Source organism: Tamandua tetradactyla, chromosome 4 (genome assembly GCF_023851605.1).
Source record: "Tamandua tetradactyla isolate mTamTet1 chromosome 4, mTamTet1.pri, whole genome shotgun sequence".
Lineage (NCBI taxonomy): Eukaryota > Metazoa > Chordata > Mammalia > Pilosa > Myrmecophagidae > Tamandua > Tamandua tetradactyla.
In genome coordinates this window covers 35,157,344-35,182,654 of record NC_135330.1, presented here as the reverse complement: position 1 = coordinate 35,182,654, position 25,311 = coordinate 35,157,344, and the positions used below count along the sequence as shown (strand labels likewise).

The following is a 25,311-nucleotide window of genomic DNA, read 5'->3' as shown; positions in this document are numbered from 1 at the left end:
TTCACTTAGTGTAGAATTGATATCTTCATAGTATTTAGTCTTCTAATCCATGATACAGAATGTGTTTCCATTTATTTATATCTTCTTCAATGTCTTTTAGCAGTGTCTTGTAGTTTTCTGTGTACACGCTGTTTACATCCTTGGTTGTATTCATTCCCAAATATTTGATTCTTTTAGTTACTATTATAAATGGAATTTTTTTCTTGATTTCTTCTTCCAGTTGTTCATTACCAGTGTAGAGAAGCTGTACTGATTTTTGTTTGTTGATCTTGTACCCTTTCACTTTGCTGAATTTGTTTATTAGCTCTAGGAGCTTTGTTGTGGATTTTTCAGGGTTTTCTACATACAGGATCATGTCATATGCAAATAGACAAAGTTTTACATCTTCCTTTCCAATTTGGATGCCTTCAATTTCTTTTTATTACCTAATTGCTCTGGCTAAAACTTCTGATATAATGTTGAGTAATAGTGGTGACAATGGATATCCTAGTCTTATTCCTGATGCTATAATAAAAGCTTTCAATCTTTCACCATTAAGTATGTTGTTAACTGGAGATTTTTCATATGGGGATTCTACAGTGTGTAACCCCTGAGATTACCTTTACCAGAGTCATACAGTATCTGTCCTTTTATGTCTGATGTATTTCACTCAGCATTATATCCTTAAGGTTCATCCATGTTGTCATATGCTTTGGGACCACATTTTGTCCTGCTGTTGCATAGTATTCCATCATATGTATATACCACATTTTGTTTATCTACTTGGCTGTTATAGGACACTTGGATTGATTCCATCTTTTGGCAGTTGTGTAAGTGCCACTATGAACATCCATGTGCAAATGTCTGTTTGTGTCTCTGCTTTCAGCTCTACTGGGTATATATGAGTATTGGTATTGCTGAATTATAGGGCAACTCGATATTCAGTTTTCTGAGGAATTGACAAACTGTTTTCCACAGTGGCTGTACCACTTTACGTTCCCACCAACAGAGAATAAGTCTTCTAATTTCTCCACATCCTCTCCAACATTTGTAGTTTTCTATTCGTTTAGTAGTAGACATTCGTATAGGTGTGAGGTGATATCTCATTGTCTTGTTTTGTATTTCCCTTATTGCTGATGAAAATGAGCATCTCTTCATTTGGTTTTTAGCCATCTGTATTTGTTCTTCAAAGAAATGTCTGTTCATATCTTCTCCCCTTTTTACAGTTGAGTTGTTTGTTCTTTTGTTGTTGAACTGTGTAATTTCTTTATATACGCAGGATATCAAGCCTTTATGTCAGAGAACTTTTTGACAGTCCTTTGAGGCACAGAAGTACTTGATGTTAAGGAGTTTTCATTTATTTATTTTTTTCTTTCACTGATTGTGCTTTAGATGTAAAGTTCAAGAAGCTACCTCCTATTGCTAGATCTTGGAGATATTATCCCTACATTTTCTTCTAGAAGTTTTATGGTACTGGCTCTTACATTTAGGCCTTTAATCCATTTTGAATAAATTTTTGTATAGGGTATAAGATAGGAATCCTCTTTCATTCTTTTATCTATTGCTATCCAACTGTCCTATGCCCATTTATTGAAAAGACTGTTCTGTCCCAGATCAGTGGATTTGGGGGCCTTATCAAAGATGAGTTGTCCGTAGATTTGGTGGTCAGTCTCCGCACTCTCAGTTCTATTCCATTGGTTGATACTTCTGTGTTTGTATTTGTACCATGCTGTTTTGACCACTGTGGCTTTTTAGTAAGCTTTAAAGTCAGGAAGTGATAGTTCTACTACTTCACTCTTCTTTTTTAGGATATCTTTAGCTATTTGGGGCTCTTTCCCTTCCAAATAAATTTGATAACCAGCTTTTCCTAGTCTTCAAAGTAGGTTGTTTTGCTTTTATTGGTATTGCATTGAATTTGTAGATCAGTTTGGGTAGAATTGACATCTTAATGATATTCAACCTTTCTATCCACAAGCATGGAATGTCTTCTTGTCTATTTAGGTCTTTTCGAAATTTCTTTTAGCAATGTTTTGTAGTTTTCTGTGTACAAGTCCTTGACATCACTGGTTAGGCTTATTCCTAGATAGCTTGATTCTTTGGGTTGCTATTTTGAATGGAATTTTTTCCCTTAATGGTCTCCTCAGGTAGTTCATTGCTAGTATATAGAAACATTACTGATTTTTGTACATTAGTCTTTTATCCCACCACTTTGCTGAATTTATTGTCTCAGGTAGCTTTGTTCTATATTTCTTAGAATATTCTAAGTGTAGGATCATGTCATCTGCAAATAATGGAAGTTTGACTTCTTCCTTTCCTATTTGGATGCCTTTTATTTCTTTCTCCTGTCTCATTTGCTCCAGCTGGGATTTCAAGTACAATGTTGAATAGTGGTGGTGACAGTGGGCATCCTTGTCTCATTCCTGATCTTAGGGGTAATGCTTTCAGTGTCTCATCATTAAGTATGATGCTGGCTATGGGTTTTTCATATATGCCCCTCATGATATTGAGGAAGTTCCCTTGAAACTTCCTACCTTTTGGAGTGTTTTTATGAGGAAAGGATGATGGATTTAGTCAAATGCTTTTTCAGCATCAATCGATATAATCATGTGATTTTTCCCTTCCAGTTTGTTAAGATGCTGTATTACATTGGTTGATTTTCTTGTGTTGAATCACCCTTGCATTCCTTTTATAAACCCTACTTGTTCATGATGTATAGTTCTTTTAATGTGTCATTGGATTTGACTTGCTAATATTTTCTCAAGAATTTTTGTATCTATGTTAATTAGGGAGATTGATCTGTAGTTTTCCTTTCTTGTCGCATCTTTATCTGGTTTTGGTATTACAGTGATGTTAAATTTATAAAACGAGTTAGTTAGTGTTATTTCTTCCTCAATTTTTGGAAGAGTTTGAGCAGGCTTTCTTTTTGAAACGTTTGATAAAATTCCCTTCTGAAGCCATCTGTTCCTTTGGTTTTCTTGTGGGACGATTTTTGATATCTGGTTGGATTTCTTTGCTTTTGATTGGTTTGTTGAGGTCTTCTATTTCTTCTCGAGTCAGTATAGGTAGTTCGTGTGTGTCTAAGTATTGTCCATTTCATCTGAGTTGTCTAGTTTGTTGGCATATAGTTCATAATATGATTTTTTAAATTATGATTTTTAAAATTTCTTCCATGGGAACAACCCCCCTCTCATTTCTAATTGTGTTTATTTGCATCCTCTCTCTTTTTTTCTTTGTTAGTCTAGCTAGTAGTTCATCAGTTTTATTGATTTTTCTGAAAAAGCCAACTTTTTTTTTGTTTATTCTTTCTGTAATTTTATTGTTTTCCATTTGCTTAGTTCTGCTTTAATCTTTTTTATTTCTCTTTTATTTGCTTTCAGGTTAGTTTGCTGTTCTAAATTCGGGTTAGTTTGTGTTTGTGGGTCTAAATTCTAAATTTGGTTTCTCTAAATTCTCCAGATGAGCAGTTAAATCCTCGAATTTTTTCTCAATCTTGCTTTTTTGTTGTTGTTTACTTTATTAAAATACTGAGTTTACTTCACATGTGTATTTTCCATTTGTCTGACCACCGCTACTACTATGTCCTATCATAACATTCCATACATACTTAAAACTAAGCAAAGGATAGAGTTCCATCTTTAAATACTGAACAGGCATTTTGGACTACACTTTCTTGGCAAAGGAACCTGGACAACGTCTGTCAGACACAGAGGAAAAGTTTTCACTCTGTGTTATAAAAAGGACAGCCAGATATCGACCATTACAGAAGTGAAATAAGACAGAAAATTGTAATAAAATTGGTTAAGCTGTTTTCTTAAAGAGACTTCTGCCACTGCCAGAGATCTTGAACAGCCTCCTGGTCAGTCATCTGGAAGCAGTTCTTTACGTAAATAATGAATTTGGCTTCCACTTTGGGAAGAGAACCACCTTTTTCTATGCTTGCTTACATTTTTGCTTTAATGTCTTCTACAGAACTAGATCCTTTCAGTATTTTAGGAGCTTTTTCTTGTTTTTGAAGGATTCTTCACCTTTTGATCTTGGTGTTGATGGTTTTGAGTCTTTTTCATCCTGGTTTAATTTCTGTGCATTTTTTGATGGAGTATCTCATATAAATTTCTTCACTGGATCTTTTCTTCCATTACCTCATCATCAAAATCAGCAGCAGCAGCATCTTCCCCATCATCATTTCCATCTTCTTCATCGTCATCAGCAGCAAGTTTTACTTTTTTCTGTGGAATCCTGCTACCACTTCTAGGAGCAGATTGCTTTCCAGATGTACTTAAGCGTTTCAGATCTTCCTCCTCTTCATCTTCTGACTGTACATCTTCCTGCCCAGCTATTAAGTGCTGTCCACTAACATGCACAGGCCCTGAATACATTTCAAACATGAGATCACAGATGGTGTTATTTCAAAGCCTCCGAGGGAAACCGTTGACTGTATGGACATTTTCAAAGTTACCAGTGTTACTTTAATTGGACTACCTTCATAATGCATTGCCTCTGCTTCAACAATGTGTAATTTTTCCTTTGCACTAGCCCCTAAACTGACTTTTTTGAAGATACTGGTGTTCATTTTCATCATTATCCACCTTAAAGTAATTATCTTTGTTGGCCTTTAGTTTACAACTGAAAAGATAGTTCTGGGGCCTCAGGGTGCCCATGGGTATGTCCTTTGAATCTTCTGTTGGGTGGTGGCATGCACTTGGGTGGGTGTGCTGGTTTGAAAGGAAGTATGCCCCCTAAGAAAAGCCATGTTTTAATATAAATCCCATTCCATAAAGGTAGAATAATCCCCATTCAATGCGGTGTGTTTGAAACTAATGAGATCATCTCCCTGGTTGATGTGATTTAGTCAAGAGTGGTTGTTAAACTGGATTAAGGGATGACATGTCTCCACCCATTTAAGTGGGTCTTGATTAGTTTCTGGAGTCCTATAAAAAGGAAGCATTTTGGAGAGAGAGATTCAGAGAGAGCAACACTACAAAGCAGAGAGTCCACCAGCCAGCAACCTTTGGAAATGAAGAAGGAAAACGCCTCCCAGGGAGCTTCATGAAGCCGGAAGCCAGGAGAGAAAGCTAGCAGATGACGCCGCATTTGTCACGTGCCCTTCCAGCCAAGAGAGAAGCCCTGACTGTGTTCACCATGTGCCGTCACACTTGAGAGAGAAACCCTGAACTTCATCGGCCTTCTTGAACCAAGGTATCTCTCCCTGGATCTGTCTTCGATTGGACATTTCTATAGACTTGTTTTAATTGGGACATGTTCTTGGCCTTAGAACTGTAAACTAGGAACTTATTAAATTTCCCTTTTAAAAAGCCATTCCGTTTTTGGTATATTGCATTCTGGCAGCTAGCAAACTAGAACAGATTTTGGTACCAGGAGTGGGGTGCTGCTGCTGTGGTTTGCAGATACCAAACATGTTGGAACGGCTTTTTAAATGGATAAGGGGAAGATTCTGAAAGAGCTGTGAAAAGCTTGATAGAGAAGGCCTAGAATGCTTTGCAGAGACTGTTGGTAGAAATGTGGACTCTAAAGATACCTCTGATGAGGCCTTAGACAGAAATGAGGCACGTGTTATTGCAAACTGGAAGGAAAGCAATCCTTGTTTAAAATGGCAGATAATCTGGCAAAGTTGACTAATGGCTTTGGCTGGAAGGTAGATTTTAAAAGCCATGAACTTGGATATTTAGCAGAAGAGATCTCCAAATTAAATGTGGAAAGTGCAGCCTGGTTTCTCCTCACAGCTTATAGTGAAATGTGACAGGAGAGAGATAAGCTGAAAACTGAACTCTTGAGTAAAAAGATACCAGAAATTGAGGTCCCAGAAAATTCTGGGCCTACAGAAAGGGAGACCCCAGAGAATAGAGCCCTATGTGAGAATTTAACCAAATGTGGAACCAGCCATCCATTTCAGAGAAAGTCAGGATCGGACATGGAGTTATCCAGGAAAGATTTGTGGAAACTCCTAATGTGTGATGGGCATGATCCAACACTACTGCATAGAAAGCCAACGAGAGTGCTATGGGACCTGTATAAACAGAGCTGCTACCAGTCTGGACTGAGGGATTCAGAGAAGGGACACGTTGGAGGAAAAATAACTTCAGAGGCAAAACCATGGAGGCTGAGGTCTGAAGTCAAGAAGCCTTGGGCAAGGAGAGCGAACCCACCCAAGCACGTGAAGAGGGTGAGTTTGCCTCAAAGGCAGAGAATGGGCCTTCCACCTCGTTGCAGTGGAAGAGTCATGCCGCCTCAGGCTTTGGAGAAGGTGAAGCACATTCCTTGGGGTTTGGGGAGAGCCTGGCTGTTACCACATGGAGGGGTTGAGAATGTGCCCTGGAGATGGCAGAGAGCTCGGGTGCAGCCCCAGTGCTTGGAGAGGGTGGAGCTGAGAGAAAGGTGGTCTTCCCAATGTCCCCCAAGGTTGCATTCAGAGAGAGGCTGGCATAGGCATTTGGAAAGGGTGGGACTGCCACTTTCTAAAGCTCTGAGGATAAATGACTCTCAGACTTTGAAATCTAATAGATTTTGCCCTGCAGGTTTTCAAAACTGTATGGGTCCTGTGACCCCTGTGTTCCTTCCTCCCTATGGAAATGTGTATATGTATCCTATGAATGTTCCTCCTTTATATGTTGGCAGCAAATAACTTGTTATGAGTTTTCAAAGCTCCAGAGCAAATGGAGAGAATTTTGCCTTAGGACAGAACATGCGTGTAACTGATTTGATGAGATTTTATACTGTTTCTAATTTTGTACTTCATTGTATTGCTACTGAAAGGTTTAAGGTTTCTGGTATTGTTATGAAATTAATGTATTTTGTATATGGGAAAAACATGTCTTTTTTAGCGGTCAGAGAGTGGAATGTGCTGGTTTGAAAGGAAGTATGCCCCCTAAGAAAAGCCATGTTTTAATATAAATCCCATTTCATAAAGGTAGAATAATCCCTATTCAATGCTGTGTGTTTGAAACTGTAATGAGATCATCTCCCTGGTTGATGTGATTTAGTCAAGAGTGGTTGTTAAACTGGATTAGGGGATGACATGTCTCCACCCATTTGAGTGGGTCTTGATTGGTTTACTGGAGTCCTATAAAAGAGGAAACATTTTGGAGAAAGAGATTCAGAGAGAGCAGAGAATGCTGCAGCACCACGAAGCAGAAAGTCCACAGGCCAGTGACCTTTGGAGATGAGGAAGGAAAATGCCTCCCAGGAAGCTTCATGAGGCCGGAAGCCAGGAGAGAAAACTAGCAGATGATGATGCCATGTTCACCATGTGCCCTTCCAGCTGAGAGAGAAGGCCTGTCTGTGTTCACCACATGCCTTCCACTTGCGAAGGAAACCCTGAACTTCGTCGGCCTTCTTGAACCAAGGTATCTTTCCCTGGATGCCTTTGATTGGATGTTTCTATAGACTTGTTGTAATTGGGGCGTTTTCTCGGCCTTGGTACTGTAAACTAGAAACTCATTAAATTCCCCTTGTTAAAAAGCTATTCCGTTTCTGGTTTGTTGCATTCTGGCAGCTAGCAAACTAGAACAGTGGGAGACAAGACGGACGGAAATAGACAACCACTGTTGCAGAGAACAGTCATGCAGAACAGAATAACACCAGGGCCATTCTTTTCTCCTGTTTCCAGTGTAGTCATTTAAGGCTATAAATTTCCCTCTCAGCACTGCCTTTGCCCCATCCCATGAGTTCTGATATATTGTATTCTCATTATCATTCATCTCCAGATATTTACCAATTTCTCTAGCGATTTTTTCTTTGACCCTTACTGATTATTTCAGTGTGTTGTTTAATCTCCATTTATTTGTAAAAGCTCTGGTTCTTTAGTGATTATTAATTTCCAGTGTCATTCTATTCTGATAAGAGAAAGTGCATTGGATAGTTTCAATCTTATTAAATTTATAAAGCCTCATTTTGTGTCCCAGCGTATGATCTATCCTGGAGAACGTTACATGCACACTAGAGAAGAATATGTATCCTGGTGTTTTGAAGTGTAACGATGTATATATGTCTGTTAGGTCTGATTCACTGATGATGTTGTTTAGGTTCTCTGTTTCCTTGTTGATCCTCCATCTGGTTGTTCTGTCTATAGTGGAGATTGGTGTGTTGAAGTTTCGCACTATTATTGCTGAAACCTCTATAGCTCCCTTCAGTTTTGCCAGTGTTCATGTACTTTGGGGTTCCTTGATTGGGAGCATAAATATTTATGATTGTTATTTCCTCTTGGTGAATTGCCCCTTTTATTAATATGTAGTATATCCTTCTTTGTCTCTTACCACATCTTTACATTTAAAGTCTATTTTGTCTGATATTACTGTAGTTACTCCTGCTTTATTTTGGTTACAGCTTGCATAGAACATCTTTTTCCATCTTTTCACTTTTCCAGTCTGTTTGTGTCCTTGGGTCTGAGATGTGTCTCTTGTAAACAGCATGTAGATGGGTTATATTTTTAATTCATTCTGCCAATCTGTATCTTTTAATTGGTGAGTTTATTCTGTTAGTATTCAAAGCTATTACTGTAAAGGCATTTCTTGAATCTCCTGTCTTATCCTTTAGTTTTTATTTGTCAGATCTATATATTCTTTTTTCCCTCTCTCTTTTTATCCTTTAAATTGCCATTAATGGTACTCCCAATTTTGTGTCCTCTTCCAGGCTTCCCACTCCTGTCTTTTTTTTTCCTCAGATGACAGGACTCCCATTAATATTTCTTATGGGGTAGGTCTTTTGTTGACTACTTCTCTTGGTCTTTGTCTTTGAAGATTTTATCTCTCCCTCAATTTTGAAGAACAACTTGGCTGGATAAAGAATTCTTGCCTAGAAGCCTTTCTCATTCAGGGTTTTAAATATATCATACCACTGCATTCTTGCTTCCATGGTGCCTTTTGAGTAGTCCAAACTCAGTCTTCTATTTTTTCCCCTGTATGTAGTAGATCGCTTTTCTCATGCTGCTTTCAGGGCTTTCTGCTTCTCTTCAACATCTGACAGTTTGATTAGTATGTGTCTTGGAGTAGGCCTGTTTGGTTTTATTCTATTTGGAGTTTGTTGGCCCCCTTTCATTTGCATATATATGGCTTATTTTATAAGGGTTGGAAAGTTTTCCCCAATTATGTTTTCAATTAACTTTCCTAGCCCTTTATTCTTCTCTTTCTAAGACACTGATTGTTCTTATATTTGTGTGCCTCTTGTTGTCCATCATTTCCCTAAGATTCACTTCCGTTTTTTCCATCTTTCTTGGCATTTGTTCTTTTATGCAGTCTAGTCCAATTGTTCTGTCTTCTAGCTCACTTATTCTTCAAATCTCCAATTGTGTGTCTCTAGTATATTTCTAATATGGTCTTCTGCATCTTTCATCTCTGTGAGTTCTGCTATTTTTTCTGTTTAATCTTTGAAATTCTTTATGCTCTTCTATGCCTTCCTTATATCTTTATAAATATTGTTGAGTAGCTGTTCTGTATTCTGTGTCCCCTCCAGAATTTTGATTTGGTCGTTTGGCAGGGCCATTTGTGCTTGGATCTTCATATGCTTTGTGATTTCCTGTTGTGTTTGGGACATCTGATTATCTTAGTAAGGTTATTTTGCAAGTTGGTTTCTTTAACTCGCTTTATGTTTTGTATTTACTTAGTTTCACATTGAAGATTTCCTCTTGTCCTTGGTTTGTCAGTAATTTTACCACAATCCAAGGCCTGGGTCTCATATAGGGCATAGAGTTCTACTCAGGGTCTTTTAAAGGCTAGGCTGGGGTGCATGGGAATTTCAGTGGCAGAATGCCTGCCTGCCAAGTGGAAGACCCAGGCTCAATTCTCGGTCCATGTACTTCCCCCCTCCAAAAAAAAATTAAACAACAACAACAATAATAATAATAATAAATAATAATTAATAAAATGTACAAAAGGTTTGGTTTCTTTTAAAAATTTCTTTTTATTGAGATTTTCATGTTGTTCGTTTATTGTTTTCCTCCTGTCCTTTAATTCTGTCTCTGTTTTCCTTTCTCTCCTTGCGCATATTAAGCATCACATTTTTTTCATTTTAACAAAATTTTTTCTTAAGTATCATTTTTAAAGTTTTTGTCCAATATGTCCAATGTCTAGTCTTCTCTGATGATTTAGAAATTTTGTCTTGTTGCCTTGAATGAGTCATCATTTCCTGTTCCTTTGTTTGCCTTTTAATCTTTTGTTTCACACTATATACTTGAATGGTCTAAAGTGTTGACTCTAGGATTTAGTCCATGAGCTGTCTGTTCCTTAAGTTTCTATCAAGATAGTGATAAGACAGAGATTTCCTTGAGTGCCAGAAGCTAACAAAAACAACCAACCAATGCAAAAAACATCTTTCACCATCTTTGCAAGTTGCCTCTGTATTGGCTGGCACCCTCCTTCAGAGTTTAGCCCTTCTTTCAAGAAGATCAGCCAGAAATGATCCAGAAATGACTTTGTAATTTCCAGCCTGCATGTTGTACTGGACATGTGCTTGCTCATGGTCTTAGGAATTGTCTCATTTACAGGAATCACAATTTTCTTTTTATTGCCTATGAAAGACTGTTTCCCTCCTGCTTTCCTCCCAGCCCTATAGGTACTCTGTTTTATTATTTTAAGCAGGTAGTCCTTTGCCCCAGGCTTCTTGAGTTAATTATTCCTTATCCTATTTTTGTTATCTGCCTGGCAAGTTCTTGGAAGGCAAGCCAGAAATGAGTTTCTTTGTTCTTTCATCCTGACACCTGATAGATTGACATCAACGTGTTGGCGTTGCAGTATGCCTGTAGTATTTACCCTGCGCACTCTCAGAAAGAGGGCCAGGGATCCAGAGTGGGAGTGTAGACTGGCTCCACACCATAGCAAGCTGGTAGGGTAGAGGCCATTCAGGTGCCACATGCCTCTCTTACCATATTTTAAAGCTGCATTTTCCTGATTTGGCATTCACCCAGTTATTCCATCCCTTTAAGTGTTTTCTCATGTTCTGAGAAAGATGGTTCTGTTTTTGCTAATTGTTTAAATATTCTGTGGGGGCATGGTACTCTGGAGCATCTTTTGCCACCAGTGATTGCCATATGGTTTCTTGTAACAATTTTTAAATTCAAATTTATTTACCTGATATTAGTATAAACACCCAAGCTCTCTTTTGTTTACTGTTTATATGGAATATCTTTTCCATTCCTTCACTTTCAACCTGTTTGTTTTCTGAATCTAATGTGAGTCTCTTCTAAACAGCATATGGTTGGATTGTGTTTATTTAACTCCTTCTGCCAGTCTCTTCACTTTAATTTGACAGTTTAGTGTGTTTGATTTAAAGGAACTACTGAAAATGTATGACTTTGTCCCATTAATTTCCTATTTTTTTCCCTGTCATATTTTTATTCCTCAGTTCTTCTGTTCCTACCTTTTGTGTTTAATTCATTTTTTTCTAGTGTGTCTTTTGATTCCCTTTTCATTTCTTTTTATGTATGATTTTTAAGTTGTTTTCTTAATGCTTAGCTTTGTGATTACACTTAATGTCTTAAGTTTATAACAGTCCGGTTTGAATTTATACCAAATTAGTTTCAGTAGTATACAAAAACTCTGCTCTTTTAGTCATCCCTCCTTTTATGTTGTTTTTGTCACATACTTCACCCTCATGCATTGTATTCCATTAACCTTAGATTTATAATTACTGTTTCATGCATTTGTCTTTTAAATCCATATAGGATACAAGAAAGGGAATTAGAAATAAAATAATACCCCCTTCCATATTTATCTGTGTGACAATTTACCTTTCCTAGTGTTCTTTATGTGTTCTTGTGGCTTTGAGTTACTGTCTAATGTCCTTTCATTTGATCCTGAACAACTTGTTTTAGCATTTCTTGTAAGGCAAGTCTAGTGGTCTCAGTTTTTGTTTGTCTGAGAATGTCTTAATTTCTCCTTCATTTTTGAGGAATAGTTTTGCTGGATATCAAATACTTGGCTGATGTTTTTTTTCTGTCAGCACTTGAAATATGTCATCCCACTGTCTTACGCTGTTCCAGGTGATAATTTGGCTGTTACTGTTATTAACGATCCCTTATATGTGACGAGTCACTTCTCTTGAAGCTTTCAAGATTCTTTTTGTCTTCGTCTTTTAACAGTTTCAGTATAATGTGACTCAATGTGGATCTCTTTGAGTTTACCTTACTTGGAATCATTGCCTTTGTGGATGTGTGGATACATTTGTGTCTTTCATCAAATTTGGGAAGTTTTCAGCCATTATTTCTTCAGATATTCCCTCTATCTCTTTTCTTTCTTTCTGGTATTTCCACCATGGGTAAGTTGTTGTGTTTATGGAGTCCGACAGTTCTCTTAGATGTGTACATTTTTATTAATTCTTTTATCTTCCTGTTCCTCAGATTCGATAATTTCAGCTGACCTATCTTTAAATGTGCTGATTCTTTTTTCTGCCAGCTCAAATTTGCTATTGAACCCTTCTAGTGAACTTTTAATTACATTTATTGTACTTCTCAGCTCTTGAGTTACTATTTGGTTCATTTGTTAAAATTTTATTTTAGTAACCTAAAAACAGTCTAAAATTTCTGCTTTTAAAGACATTTCAAATATATAATTCAGTTTTATATATGTATATGTGTATGTATGTATATATATTCAAATATATAATTGACATTCACAGTGTTGTGCTTCCATCACTATTCTCCATGACCAAAACTTTTTCATCACTTCAACAGAAATTGCCATCTATTTGATTCATTTTGTTGCTTGTTTGTTTTCTTAATGAATGGAAATGTGCTATATCCATAGGATGTGGAGGAAATACAGCATAGTCTGCCAAGACCAATGTCTGGACTTTCTTTGTGACACTTTTTAGTCCTTTCTCTCTTTTTTTCCTTTGAATGGGTCATGCTGTCTTGTTTCTTTGTATGCCTTCTGTGTTTTTGCTGAAAACTGGGCATTTTAAATATTATCATGGCAAGTTTATACATCAGATTCACCCTTGTCCCCCAGTTTGTTGTTGTGGTTTGTTTCATAACTTTCCTACACTATTTTTGGAAAGTATATTCTTTGCCACATGTGGCCACAGAAGTCTCTATTCCATTAGATTAGTGGTCAGCTAGTGATTTAAAAGAGATCTCCTTAAATGCCTAGAGCCATAAAAAAGATGTCTCCCAGTATTTTTGTTATAAGCTGCTACATTGCAATATACCAGAACTGAAATGACTTCTTTTTTTAATAAAGGGGGAATTTATTAAGTTGCAACTTTACTGTTTTAAGGCCGTGAAATTGTCCAAATTAAGCAAGCCTATAAAAATGTCCAAATTAAGGCATCCAGGTAAAGATACCTTTGTTCACGAAGGCTAATGATGTCTGGGATTTCTCTCCAAGCTGGAAAGGCACTTGGCAACATCTGCTAACTTTCTCTCCAGGCTTCTTCAATGGCTTCCCTGGGTTCTGTCTGTTCTGTTGACTGTGTTGATTCTGGTGGCTCTCAAGCTTTTTCCAAATTGGTTCCCTCTTAAAAGGCTCCAGTAACCAACCCCACCTTGAATTGGCAGAGACACATCACCAAGGAAACTGTCCAATCAGAGGTTACTACCGACAGTTGGGTGGGTCACGTGTCCATGGAAACAATAAAAAAGATCCCACCCAGCAATATTAAATGGGAATTAAAGGACATGGCTTTTCTGGGGTACATAATAGCTTCACACCGGCATACCCAGCCTTTGCAGATTTTCTCTGTGTCAAAACACTCCTTCAGTGTTTAGCCAGGCCACTTTCAGCTCTGCTGTCTCCTTCCTTTACTTACTGCTTGCATGAAGCCAGAGTTAAAAAGCTTACGGTTTTCTCAGGTCCTTTCTCAGCATGTGTGTGGCCTTCTAAATTGCCTATGATGTGTGGAATCTTTACAGAGTCTTTATTCCCTCAAGTATCTCCTTCCTCAGTCTCTTTCTTTCTAGAATTGTAGCCTATTTCTTGCCCCAACTGTTACCCCCTTACCCCAGCCAGCTGTATCTAATATATTTGCCTCTAAATAAATACTTTGACAGATGTTTCTTGGTAAGCTTCAAGCCATGCAAAACAAAGCCAAGCCCCTTGAGCTGATGCTTTGGAGAGCCCCACCAGACAAGTCAAAGTACACAACCACAATTCTTTGACAATAGGGTCTATATGGCTTCCTCAGGTAATAGCACCCCACATCAGAAATGTAGGCTGCTGTCTTCAAGGCCATGACTAAGCAAGAGAGTAGGGATATTAAGCAGGTAAGTTAAAATATCATATAGTTGGGCAGGCCACAGTGGCTCAGCAGGCAGAGTTCTCACCTGCCTTGCCAGAGACCTGGGTTCTATTCCCGAAGCCTGCCCATGCAAAAAACCAAAAAAAAAACTGTATAACTGCTTCTTTCTTAAGTGTCTCCTTGGTTTTTCTAAGTTTTTGATCCATATGCAGAGTTCCAAAAAAAGTTGATTTGCCATGTTTTCCCAGAATTTTCATTGCTTTTGTACAGCGATGCAATTTTAAGTTCCCTACTCTGTGTTTTAGTGACCAGAGTGAGCATGTTAATGGTGAGGATAAATTTTATTATCTGTTTTTTCCAAGGCAGACAGCTTTTTCAAGTATTGCTTGAGGATAATTTTTGCATTGTTATGTTCCTAAAGATTTATTAAGTAAACATCTTTTCCTTGTATATGATGGCCGGAGTAGGCATTTTGTATGTTTCTATATGTTTTTCTTATAAGTTCAAAAAGCGTATATATATATATACTTAGCACAGTATATGGTATACCCTCAGTGTTTGATGAAAGAATGAACAAGAAATGCAACCCTAGTTAAAAATTTAGTAGTGTTTTTCCAAAAAGTAAATATACGATGAAAATATTTTAGGTCTGTATAACTTTAACATTGAAATATACTTTCTCAGTGGTCATCTTCCTCAAGCATGGACTTAGCATAGCAGCAATTTAAATCAGTTAGGAAAGGAAAATAAAAATGGCTTGCTTTAATTGAAACCTCTTTTAAAATATATTTGGAGCAGGTTAGTCCAACGCTGGAGCCATCAATCTTCCAAGATTCTTAAAGGGAAAATCTTAACTCTAGAGAATGGAGAACTAGTTGATTGATGATAAAATGCACCCACTTTGAAGAAATGTAAGGCTTAATCTCTTCATTGTGGGTATTTATAATCTCCTAAGATAAATTAACACAGAAAGATAAATATATAAAAGGGTAGTTGGAAACTAATGTTATTGCATATTTCTTCTCTCAGACTGTTCTCTAGTATTAAAATGCACTAGGTGTCCTAATACCTTGTCTTTCTATATCCTTCCATTCTATTTCCTTTTCAGTTTTTTCTCAGTTCATCATAACTGTATCTTGTAGCATCAGTAGCTGTCCTACCCAGTTTACACCCTCACCTGTATTCAACCTAGTTCCTCATGTCCTCTTTACAGCATCTTCATTTGGGGTTTTATGTGTAAGTTTTTGGTTAATATTCCCATTGCCCAACTTTAAAGGAAAAATAATTACACGAGGTTTTCCCCTGACTTCCTTTAAAACTTGGTATTTTTTTTGTGTGTGACATTTTTGACACTTAGAAGTACTATTCCCCTTAGTTTTACCCTTTATAATTTATCACACTATTCCAGATATGAAGACTTTTCTTGGATTACCAAACAGGAGGAACTGTACCTTCAAAATATTCTTAATGAGTTTATTTACTTTGATGTGTTTAAGTAGATGATTGGCTTACTTTGATTATTTTATCTAGTAAATCCATAATAAAAATTATCTTTGCGTCATTTCACTAAATGTAGAGAGGTTATCTTCCTGTTTCCAGATATAGTGTTAAATTGGCTTTCCTTCAAATAATTGGTTTTAGAGGTTTGTTTTTATTTTCTAGAAATCCTTCATTAAAAAAAAAAGAAGACCTAAAACCTGCTTCCCTAGAGTTCTTTTGAACCCTAGTAATTAGCTGTCATTGTGCTGTGGGGATTTATGTCCCATATTTACTATAGATGGAGAGATATGGACATGTAATCAAATTACTTAAGTCCCCTGAGTCACAGGCCATTTCTTAGCAGGTGGCTACTGAGAATGTACTTTCTTTGGTATGCTTCCCTAAGTATACAGTCAGCCTTCTATGGCTAAAGTATTACTAAAAACAACTATGTAGTAGGAAGTCTGGGGAGCAGTGTAAAAAAGTGTCTTCAAAATGAACTGTTTATGATAGTGTATACAGGAACAATTATAGTTCAGTAATGTAATTTGGTAGTATTGAATAGTTAGTGGCTGTAATAATCCTAGGGAATAATATGAATTACTCATTTATTTAAAATTTGGTAAAGAGTTTTCTCTGGAATAGGGCTCTTTGGAAATTTTTAATGAAACCTAAATAAATTTTATAACATGTTACAATAAATTAAAACTAATCTTGCTAATTTTTTAGTTCAAATAATCAGTAAATATTAGTTCATTGAATGATTGAAAAAATTAGGACTTCTTTTTCAAAAAATCTTTTTTATTGAGATATAATTCAACTGCCATAAAATATACTTTTTTAAAGTGTACAGTTATTGGCTTTTACTATATTTGCAAACTTGTATACCCATTGCCACTATCTAATTCCAGAACATTTTCATCTCCCCCCAAAAGTAACCCCTTATCCATTAGTGATCACTTCCCATTCCTCCTTTCCATCAGTCCCTAATCTACTTTTATCTCATGGATTTGACTGTTCTGGACATTTCATATAAATGGAAGCACACAGTAGTAGCTTTTTTTCCTGGTTTCTTTAACTTAGAATAATATTTTTTAAATTCATCTGTGTTGTAGATTGTATCTGTATTCAGCCATTTTATGACTGAATAATATTCCATTGTATAGATATACCGTATTTTGTTTATCCATTCATCAATTAATAGACATTTGGGTTGTTTCCAGTGTTAACTATTATGAATAATGCCTCTATGAACAATTTGTCGACATACATCATCATTTCTTTTGGGTATATTCACATAGTGAATATATTAAAAACAACTGAATTGAACACTTTAAAAGTGACAAAACAATAAATTTTATCTTATATGAATTCTGTCTCAATTTAAAAATAAGTACAAAATTAAAGACAAAGATTACACAGTTGATTGTTTTCTAGATGGCAGTAGGGAGGATAGTTCTCTTTTCTTTGCATTGGTTAATAATATTTTGTTTTCTAATATCCTGTATCATAAAAGTTTTAAAATGCAGCTACTTTTTTTTCAAGTATGTTCAGTTTCTTTGAAAATAACCTTTTTTTTTTTTTTTTTTAACATGGGCAGGCACCGGGAAGCAAACCCGGGTCCTCTGGCATGGCAGGCAAGCATCCTTGCATGCTGAGCCACCGTGGCCCTGAAAATAACATTTTTTTAAGTACAAAAAATTTTAAGAGTACATTCAAATAACACACTTATTTGAATTTGTTATATTTCACAATAAATAAGGTTTAAAGGTAACCATTAGAAGACAAGAAACTTCTAGTGGTGATTAATTTAGAAGCCTGGAAATAAAAGAAAATGCCATGAAGTAAATAGTAGGCAATACAAAAGCATAAGTTAAATGGAAAACATTTTTAATACTCTCATAATAAGTTTTGGGACAGTTTCTTCTATTAAAAGAAACATTGAAATGGCTTAAAAACAAAATCTAACTCTATAGACTACCAATATAAAGAAGATAAGTACTATTAAGAAGAAAGTACTTGTGACAATATTAATTAAAATTCTAGGTGAAAATCCTAACTGGGATAAAAAGATATATACATTCTTAATGGTATAATTTCCTGTAGTTATGAACTTTGTACAATTAACAGCATTGTTTCAAAACATATAAAGCACCCCACAACAGCAGGATACACCTTTTTCTCAAGTGCTCATGGATCATTCTCAAAGATAGACCATATGCTGGGTCACAAAGCAAGTCTCAACAAATTTAAAAAGATTGAAATCATACACAACACTTTCTCGGATCATAAAGGAATGAAGTTGGAAATCAATAATAGGCGGAGTGCCAGAAAATTCACATATACGTGGAGGCTCAACAACACACTCTTAAACAACCAGTGGGTCAAGGAAGAAATTACAAGAGAAATTAGTAAATATCTCGAGGCGAATGACAATGAAAACACAACATATCAAAACCTATGGGACGCAGCAAAGGCAGTGCTAAGAGGGAAATTTATTGCCCTAAATGCCTATATCAGAAAAGAAGAAAGGGCAAAGATTCGGGAATTAACCGTCCACTTGGAAGAACTGGAGAAAGAACAGCAAACTAACCCCAAAGCAAGCAAAAGGAAAGAAATAACAAAGATTAGAGCAGAAATAAATGAAATTGAAAACATGAAAACAATAGAGAAAATCAATAAGACCAGAAGTTGGTTCTGTGAGAAAATCAACAAGATTGATGGGCACTTAGCAAGACTGACAAAAAGAGGAAGAGAGAGGATGCAAATAAATAAGATCAGAAATGGAAGAGGAGACATAACTACTGACCTCACAGAAATAAAGGCGGTAATAACAGGATACTATGAACAACTTTACGCTAATAAATACAACAATTTAGATGAAATGGACGGGTTCCTGGAAAGGCATGAACAACCAACTTTGACTCAAGAAGAAATAGATGACCTCAACAAACCAATCACAAGTAAAGAAATTGAATCAGTCATTCAAAAGCTTCCTGAAAAGAAAAGTCCAGGACCAGATGGCTTCACATGTGAATTCTACCAAACATTCCAGAAAGAATTAGTACCAACTCTGCTCAAACTCTTCAAAAAAATTGGAGGGAAAGCTACCTAATTCATTCTATGAAGCCAACACCACCCTCATACCAAAACCAGGCAAAGATATTACAAAAAAAGAAAACTACAGACCAATCTCTCTAATGAATATAGATGCAAAAATCCTCAACAAAATTCTAGCAAATCGAATCCAGCAACACATTAAAAGAATTATAAATCATGACCAAGTAGGATTCATCCCAGGTATGCAAGGATGGTTCAACATAAGAAAATCAATTAATGTAATACACCATATCAACAAATCAAAGCAGAAAAATCGCATGATCATCTCAATTGATGCAGAGAAAGCATTTGAAAAGATTCAACATCCTTTCCTGTTGAAAACACTTCAAAGGATAGGAATACAAGGGAACTTCCTTAAAATGATAGAGGGAATATATGAAAAACCCACAGCTAATATCATCCTCAATGGGGAAAAATTGAAAACTTTCCCCCTAAGATCAGGAACAAGACAAGGATGTCCATTATCACCACTATTATTCAACATCGTGTTGGAGGTTCTAGCCAGAGCAATTAGACAAGAAAAAGAAATACAAGGCATCAAAATTGGAAAGGAAGAAGTAAAACTATCACTGTTTGCAGATGATATGATACTATACGTCGAAAACCCGGAAAAATCCACAACAAAACTACTAGAGCTAATAAATGAGTACAGCAAAGTAGCAGGTTACAAGATCAACATTCAAAAACCTGTAGCATTTCTATACACTAGTAATGAACAAGCTGAGGGGGAAATCAAGAAATGAATCCCATTTACAATTGCAACTAAAAGAATAAAATACTTAGGAATAAATTTAACTAAACAGACAAAAAACCTATACAAAGAAAACTACAAAAAACTGTTAAAAGAAATCACAGAAGACCTAAATAGATGGAAGGGCATACCGTGTTCATGGATTGGAAGACTAAATATAGTTAAGATGTCAATTCTACCTAAATTGATTTACAGATTCAACGCAGTACCAATCAAAATCCCAACAACTTATGTTTCAGAAATAGAAAAACCAATAAGCAAATTTATCTGGAAGGGCAGGGTGCCCCGAATTGCTAAAAGTATCTTGAGGGAAAAAAACGAAGCTGGAAGTCTCACGCTGCCGGACTTTAAGGCATATTATGAAGCCACAGTGGTCAAAACAGCATGGTACTGGCATAAAGATAGATATATTGACCAATGGAATCGAATAGAGTGCTCAGATATAGACCCTCTCATCTGTAGACATTTGATCTTTGATAAGGCAGTCAAGCCAACTCACCTGGGACAGAACAGTCTCTTCAATAAATGGTGCCTAGAGAACTGGATATCCATATGCAAAAGAATGAAAGAGGACCCATATCTCACACCCTATACAAAAGTTAACTCAAAATGGATCAAAGATCTAAACATTAGGTCTAAGACCATAGAACAGTTAGAGGAAAATGTAGGGAGATATCTTATGAATCTTACAATTGGAGGCGGTTTTATGGACCTTACACCTAAAGCAAGAGCACTGAAGAAAGAAATAAATAAATGGGAGCTCCTCAAAATTAAACACTTTTGTGCATCAAAGAACTTCATCAAGAAAGTAGAAAGACAGCCTACACAATGGGAGACAATATTTGGAAACGACATATCAGATAAAGGTCTAGTATCCAGAATTTATAAAGCAATTGTTCAACTCAACAACAAAAAGACAGCCAACCCAATTACAAAATGGGAAAAAGACTTGAACAGACACCTCTCAGAAGAGGAAATACAAATGGCCAAAAGGCACATGAAGAGCTGCTCAATGTCCCTGGCCATTAGAGAAATGCAAATCAAAACCACAATGAGATATCATCTCACACCCACCAGAATGGCCATTATCAACAAAACAGAAAATGACAAGTGCTGGAGAGGATGTGGAGAAAGAGGCACACTTATCCACTGTTGGTGGGAATGTCAAATGGTGCAACCACTGCGGAAGGCAGTTTGGCGGTTCCTCAAAAAGCTGAATATAGAATTGCCATACGACCCAGCAATACCATTGCTAGGTATCTACTCAAAGGACTTACGGGCAAAGACACAAACGGACATTTGCACACCAATGTTTATAGCAGCATTATTTACAATTGCAAAGAGATGGAAACAGCCAAAATGTCCATCAACAGACGAGTGGCTAAACAAACTGTGGTATATACATACGATGGAATATTATGCAGCTTTAAGACAGAATAAACTTATGAAGCATGTATAACATGGATGGACCTAGAGAACATTATGCTGAGTGAGACTAGGCAAAAACTAAAGGACAAATACTGTATGGTCCCACTGATGTGAACCGATATTAGAGAATAAACTTGGAATATGTCATTGGTAAAGAGACCATCAGAAGTTAGAAACAGGGTAAGATAATGGGTAATTGGAGCTGAAGGGATACAGACTGTGCAACAGGACCGAAGACAAAAACTCAAAAATGGACAGCACAATACTACCTAATTGTAATGTAATTATGTTAAAACACTGAATGAAGCTGCATCTGAGCTATAGTTTTTTTTTAATATATATTTTTTTATTTTTTATTTTTGTTTTTTTCTCTCTATTATCATTTTATTTCTTTTTCTGTTGTCTTGCTATTTCTTTTTCTAAATCGATGCAAATGTACTAAGTAATGATGATCATACATCTATGTAATGATATTAAGAATTACTGATTGCATATGTAGAATGGAATGATTTCTAAATGTTGTTAGTTAATTTTTTTAATTAATAAAAAATAAAAAATAAAAAAACATATAAAGCAATAATGATAGAACTATCTGGAGAAATTGATAAATCCTATGAAACTCTAGCATAGCTTTTCCAAAAATTTTTGGATTTCACTGTATGAAATATTTAAACAAACAAGTTGATCATATGTATTACTTCCTTTTAAAGTGGAATTGTAATCTAGCCAACAAATAATGTTTATCTTTTTCCATCACTCAAACAACATTTTATTATCCACATCCCTATTTTGTATTTTTCAACTGTCTTAGCCAACTGGCAGAATGAAATCCATAATTCAGTTGTCTGCCTTTTATACACCTACATCTGGGCTCTGCACAAAGCTAGAGAAAGAAATCACACAGCCCCAGTGTTATAAAAAATCATGGTATTTGCCTTTGACTGGCAGTCCTTCCAGTCTTAAGGTCCTTCATGTCATTCCTCTCTTCTGCCATACCATTACCTTTTTTTGCATATAGCATGTTATCTCCTATTGCACAGAGAAAATCAAAGAAATCAAATGGAAATGTCTTCATTTTTTGTTTTTGCCATGGAATCTACTAATGTTTACCTGCCTTATCTGTAATTTAACATATGTATTTTCTCAAGTTCCATTTACTTCTTACCCATTCCAGTATTGCTTTTGTTCTCAGCACTAAAGTGAAACTTCCAAACCAAGATTGCAGTGACCTTATTGCTAATGAATTTGATAACCATTTTCCAGTCCTTGTCCCAAATTGTCCCCACAGTAGAATTCAAACTGCTGATTACTCTCTCTTTTTAAATACTTTCTTCCTTTTTTTCCCTTGGTATTATATTTTCCTGGTTTCTCTCTCCCCCCACTTTCTACTCTCCCCTTCCTCCTCTTCCTTCTTTCTCCCTCCTCCCCCCTTTCCTTTCCTCCCTCCCCCCTTCTTTCCTTCCCCCTTCTCTCTCTCTCTTTCACACACAAAAACACACACATTTTTCTCTCTCAACACTTCTGAAGGCTCTTAATCCTTTGTGAAATTGTTGTAACAGGCTGTCTATGTGATTGAAAGAAGGAAATAGAGAACGTGAGTTCCCTTAATGTTTACAAAGAATACAACTTATTCTCTATACAAAGGACTTCACAAGATCAGGAGACACAGCAGCACAGAACTCACTCAGGACAGGTTCTCTTCCAGTCCATGTGATATGCCTACAACTGATGTTATCATGCGATGGGATGAATATTCCCATCAGATTCTTGAAGATGCTCTCTTTGCCTTATTTTTTTTGCTTCTCCCAACTGTTCTGGAGACTTTGAATACATTCTTTGGTGTGGATCAAGGAACTGGTTATAGTTAAATGCTTTCTGCAAGATTTAGTGCTTACTGTAAGGGTAATGTTCTAGGTAGATCATCCTAGCACAGGTAAGTTATTCTTGCACCTTCTGTTATTTATTGGTGTTTCTCAGGGTTCCCTTCTAGGCCTTTTGTTCTCATAGTACTTTCTTCTTGATTTGCCTGAAGAACTGGCTTTAATTATCATCTTTGTGTTGGTGACCCCCAAATCTTCATTCCTAACCCAGATCTCATTTTGTAGCTTCAGACACAAGTTTTTTTTGTTTGTTTGTTTGTTTTTTAAAATTTATTTATTAATTAAAAAATAAACAAAGTAAAACAACATACATAATCAGTAATTCACAATATCATCACTTAGTTGCATATTCATCATTTCTTAGAACATTTGCATTAATTCAGAAAAAGAAATAAAAAGACAATAGAAAAAGAAATAAAATCTTTGTGATATTTTTGTCATTTTTAATTGGGTTCTTGTTTTATTTTTGATTTATAAAAGTTCCTTATATATATCAGAAATTAAGAGAAATGTGATTCTTGAATATTTTCTTCTCATGTCTGGCTTGTCTTTTAATTTTTTTTTTTTTTTTGAATTTTTTTAAAATATTTTTTATTAATCAAAAAAACGAAAAGAAATTAACACAACATTTAGAAATCATTCCATTCTACACATGCACTCAGTAATTCTTAGTATCATCACATAGATGTATGATCATCATTTCTTAGTACATTTGCATCGATTTAGGAAAAGAACTAGCAAAACAGCAGAAAAAGATATAGAATGTTAATATAGAGAAGAGAATTAAAATAATAATACTAATAAAAAAGTATATATATATATAAAGGAAAAAGAAAAAAACAAAAACAAAAGATACAAACACACAAACAAACAAACAAAAAACCATATTTCAGGTGCAGCTTCATTCAGTGTTTCAACCTAGTTACATTACACTTAGGTATTATTGTGCTGTCCATTTTTGAGTTTTTGTATCTAGTCCTGTTGCACAGTCTGTATCCCTTCAGCTCCAATTACCCATTATCTTACCCCGTTTCTAACTCCTGCTGGTCTCTGTTACCAATGATATATTCCAAGCTGATTCTCGAATGTCGGTTCACATCAGTGGGAACATACAGTATTTGTCCTTTAGTTTTGGGCTAGACTCACTCAGCATAATGTTCTCTAGGTCCTTCCATGTTATTACATGCTTCATAAGTGTAGTCTGTCTTAAAGCTGCATAATATTCCATTGTAGGTATACGCCACAGTTTGTTTAGCCACTCGTCTGTTGATGGACATTTTGGCTGTTTCCATCTCTTTGCAATTGTAGATAATGCTGCTATAAACACTGGTGTGCAAATGTCCGTCTGTGTCTTTGCCCTTAAGTCCTTTGAGTAGATACCTAGCAGTGGTATTGCTGGGTTGTAATCCATTCTGCCATTCTATGTCTTTTGATTGGGAAATTCAGTCCATTAACTTTTAGTGTTATTACTGTTTGGATAGTATTTTCCTCTACCATTTTGGCTTTTGTATTATATATATCATATCTGATTTTCCTTCTTTCTATACTTTACTCCATACCTCTCTCTTCTGTCTTTTCGTATCTGACTCTAGTGCTCCCTTTAGTATTTCTTGCAGAGCTGGTCTCTTGGTCACAAATTCTCTCAGTGACTTTTTGTCTATAAATGTTTTAATTTCTCCTTCATTTTTGAAGGACAATTTTGCTGGATATAGGAGTCTTGGTTGGCAGTTTTTCTCTTTTAGTAATTTAAATATATCATCCCACTGTCTTCTAGCTTCCATGGTTTCTGCTGAGAAATCTACACATAGTCTTATTGGGTTTCCCTTGTATGTGACAGATTGTTTTTCTCTTGCTGCTTTCAAGATCCTCTCTTTCTCTTTGACCTCTGACATTCTAACTAGTAAATGTCTTGGAGAACGCCTATTTGGGTCTATTCTCTTTGGGGTGCGCTGCACTTCTTGGATCTGTAATTTGGTCTTTCATAAGAGTTGGGAAATTTTCAGTGATAATTTCTTCCATTAGTTTTTCTCCTCCTTTTCCCTTCTCTTCTCCTTCTGGGACACCCACAACACGTATATTTGTGCGCTTCATATTGTCATTCAGTTCCCTGATCCCCTGCTCAAGTTTTTCCATTCTTTTCCCTATAGTTTCTGTTTCTTTTTGGAATTCAGATGTTCCATCCTCCAGTTCACTAATTGTAGCTTCTGTCTCTTTAGATCTACCATTGTAGGTATCCATTGTTTTTTCCATTTTTTCTTCTTTGTCCTTCACTCCCATAAGTTCTGTGATTTGTTTTTTCAGATTTTCTATTTCTTCTTTTTGTTCAGCCCATGTCTTCTTCATGTCCTCCCTCACTTTATTGATTTGGTTTTTGAAGAGTTTTTCCATTTCTGTTCGTATATTCAGCATTAGTTGTCTCAGCTCCTGTATCTCATTTGAACTATTGGTTTGTTCCTTTGACTGGGCCATAACTTCAATTTTCCGAGCGTC

The 25,311-nt window shown here is 36.0% G+C and overlaps 1 protein-coding gene and 1 pseudogene across 1 annotated transcript in view; one reads left to right on the top strand and one right to left on the bottom strand.

The window, feature by feature from the left end:
• The window catches only part of ACBD6 (acyl-CoA binding domain containing 6), a 319,330-nt gene that overhangs the window by 146,670 nt on the left and 147,349 nt on the right, over positions 1-25,311 (top strand). The gene's annotated exons all lie outside the window — the stretch shown is intronic.
• On the bottom strand, positions 3,791-4,471 carry LOC143680708 (nucleophosmin pseudogene; annotated as a pseudogene).